At 39.1% G+C, this 3,867-nt stretch overlaps 1 non-coding gene across 1 annotated transcript; it reads right to left on the bottom strand.

The window, feature by feature from the left end:
* Positions 1–1,164: 1,164 nt before the first annotated feature.
* LOC136547642 (small nucleolar RNA R71) lies at positions 1,165–1,273 on the bottom strand. Its single transcript, XR_010781606.1, has one exon. It is a non-coding gene; the product is annotated as a small nucleolar RNA R71 (small nucleolar RNA).
* Between the last annotated feature and the right edge of the window lie 2,594 nt (positions 1,274–3,867).

A 3,867-nucleotide genomic window follows, 5' to 3' on the forward strand; every position in this document is an offset into this window, starting at 1 on the left:
TGACTTATAATTAAGAATGACTTAGGAATTATTCCTCTAATATTCTACTTAACCATGCTAATGCCATAGAAAGGAGTACTCTGACTGATCAATGATTAGTTATTATGTACTATTCATATATACATTTACCTCTTGACTTACTCCTGTTATGAGTAGAATATTGGTTATGGTTTACTTCTCCATCAATAGCATAAGTTATCAATACATGTCCTTGCCAGACCTTTCTTGTGGTAAAAATATAAATAACGATACTTGGAATACTCTTGGGTAAGGTGCTACAATGGTATATTATCTATGTGCTTATAGATTCCTTTTATTCATATATATCTATATATTCCTAGTCACATAAATTAATAAAGAACTACTCTAGTAGTAAAACTAGGTAGTACCAACAAGCATTTCTGGCACCAACACTAGGGATGACAACTTAGTAAAAGATGCTAAGGAATGTAAACAACATAGGGTGACTACTTAAAACAAGTGACACGTTAATAAACACCAACAAGTATTTTTGGCACCGTTGCCTGGGAAGGTAGCTAGGCAAAGGAAGTATTGATAAGCTTACGTGTATTGATGTGATTGAGATAACCATTGACCTCTACTCAAACAGGCTTACCCTTGTTTTGTCTACTTTTGTATCTTATGCATGGTAATGTATGACCAGTTTTGACCTTCTGACAAACTACGTTGACGATCTAGAAGAATTACTTAAGAGAACTAAGGTTAAACTTAAGAAAGTTTTAGCTTTAGAGTCAGAAGACAATTAGATAAGGCGGAGCTTAACACCAGAATTTGAAGCCATGGCTAACAAGACTCTTCATGAATTCTTTGCTCCAACTATAGCCAATATCCGAACCAGACCAACAGTCAATGTTGGAGATAATGGATTCGAGCTCAAGCCAGCCCTTATCAACATGGTGTAAGCAAGCCAGTTTTGTAGAACGGCACATGAAGATGCGAGTGCACATCTCCAACATTTTCTGGAAATTTGTAGCACTTTTACCATTAAAGGAGTGACCCAAGATACCATACTACTTTGCCTCTTTCCATTCTCACTCTTGGGGAAGGAAAAGCAATGGTTCTATGCCAACAAAGATAGAAATAATACATGGGATAACAGCTCCACTACCTTCCTAGCAAAGTTCTTTCCCACAGGCAAGACCAATGCTCTATGTGGGAGAATCTCAAGCTTTCAACAGCAACATGATGAATCTGTCCCTGAGGCATGGGAATGCTTCCAAGATTAAATTGTGGAATGTCCTCACCATGGGATGGAGAATTGGCTACTCATGTAGACTTTCTATCACGGGTTGACCAACAGTACTCATGAGACTATGGATGTTGCTGCTGGAGGTGCATTCCTATCACTCACCATACAAGCTGCAATAGCTCTTGTGGAGAAGATGGCCTCCAACCAAGGTTGGAATGAAGAACGTCTTTAGACCTGCAAGAGAGGTGGATGTATGCATCAACTCAAGGAGGTAGACATGCTATCTACCAAGATGGACCTGCTGATGAAGAAGCTCAAAGACCAAGCCAATGAGAAGCAAGATGTCATGCACATTCATGATTCCCGCATGACATGTCAAGAGTGTGGAAACACTAGGCATTTAAGGAGCAACTGCCCTAAAATTCATAAGGATGTGAACTTTGTCAACAACAACTACTTTTGTCCTCAATAGAATCAAGGATGGAATCAGCAACAGAGGCCAAACTACCAAGGTAACCCTCAAGGTAACAATTTCAATAATTTTAATCAACCACCCTTGAGAGAATTGATTTCTAGCCAAGCTAAAATTATGGAGAGCTTATCTAGGAAACTAGCTTCCAATGATAGAATATTAGAAAATATGAGTAGTAAAATGGATAACCTCTCTTCTGCCATTAAGAACCAGCATAGCTTTAATAAAATGATAGAATCACAAATAGCTCAGCTGGCAGCTATTGTTCCTCCGACCGACAAAGATAAGATCCGGGGCAACCGAAAGATCTAGAAACTACAAATCTTGTCGATATTCACAATGTAGCATACTACTGTTTACAACCATCGATGGGAAGGTGGATAGACTATACCTTGTCGGAAAAGAAGAGTGATCTAGGGAGACTTTGGAGCAAGTGTCAACATTATGCCTAAGGTAATCTATGATAAAATTAATAGAGATACTTTGTTGTACACAAATATGCATTTGTAGCTTGCAGATCAGTCACTCTGCTACCCCAGGAAAGTTCTTGAAGATGCCATTGTTCGAGTGGGACAATCATATGTTCTCATAGACTTTGTGGTTTTGGAGACAGGTGGAGATGTATGGGCACCCATTATCTTGGGCCGACCTTTCCTAAGCACCGCAAAAGCCATCATCTACGCGGACAGTGCCAAGATCTGATTCACAATCAAGGATACAAAGGAGAAGTTTTCTTTCAAGAACTGCATCTTGCAATCTCCTGGACATCCACAGACGTCGTACCTACCCAAAGAGACAACAGTGACCAAGAAGAAGAAGAACAGGAGAAGAAGAAAGAACAAGGTCAAGCAGTCACAAGAAGAGTCAGTCAACATGATCAGCACACTCAGATTAAGTACGACCACCTCCTCGCTTCACCATTCCTTGCTAAGAAGGATAATCTAGGCATACCCATGATCGAGTGTACCATCGGACAAATAATTTTCCACAAGACCTTCTACGACATTGGGTTGGATGTCAATATAATATCCAAGGTAACATATAAATATTTATTTGGTGACGAACCTTTGTTTCCTACATATGTACAATTATAGATGGCAGACCAATCAATCCGATTTCCGAAAGGAATAGCAAAAGATGTCATGGTAAGAATACACAACTAGTTTGCCCCTGCCGACTTCATGGTTCTTGACATGGGTGAAGAAGAAGACGATACACCCATCATCTTGGGAAGACCTTTCCTCAACACCACCAACACAATCATCTACGTCGGATCTAGACAATTCCACTTCCAATTCCCTAGAGAAAAGGTACGCGGTTATTTCAATAGTTACACCACTTATGAGCAATCAAAGAAGACCCACTCTAGGAGGACACATTGATCATCCCAGTGCTAGAAGAATCAATCCCCAAAGAATGGTTGGGAGGAAGATGAAGAACCTGAAGAACCCATGAAAGATGAACCTACTCCACCTAAGACTAGTCCACAGACCAAGCAGGTATGGAAAGAAAAGATGACATCATCGGAGTCACCGTCACAAGAAGTACAACCATCAAGGTCTCCATTTCCGAGACCGAATGATTCACTTGAATAATAAAGAACAAGACTCTAGTAAAGTCATGTCCGGAGGACTTAAAAATCCGAACTCTCGCCGATAGGTAACATCGGTAGTTATCCATATCTACTTTTTCCGCATTGTATGATTTATTTTCAATTTTAGCATATTTACTCTTCTGCATTAGCATTGCATTAGTAAAAATAAAATAAAAATTGCATCATTACATTATTAAAGCCTAAAGCCCCATGTGAATAATTTTCTCGATGTGTAAAAGCCCAAGGGAGTATTCACTGTGGTGGCATAAAAATATATATGTATAAATATACCATGCATACATTTAGTTATATTTCATTTTCTACATATCATAAATATAAAAAAATATTAGAAAGACATCCTGCTAAAATTCTGCCAAATAAAAAACCTTTCAAATTCCAAGAACAACTAATCTATGAACGACCGACCGCTAACCCCTTTATCCTAATCCGTTCCACGAGTTTTGATGTTCTTGTTAGTATTTTGCAGGATTATATACATATGATCAAGAGCAAGTTCACCTGGTCGACTTCATCTCACTCCACCCATGGACGAGAAGGACATCAGCTGACAAAACTGCTCTGAGAAGGATC

This window comes from Miscanthus floridulus, chromosome 3, assembly GCF_019320115.1.
Source record: "Miscanthus floridulus cultivar M001 chromosome 3, ASM1932011v1, whole genome shotgun sequence".
NCBI lineage: Eukaryota > Viridiplantae > Streptophyta > Magnoliopsida > Poales > Poaceae > Miscanthus > Miscanthus floridulus.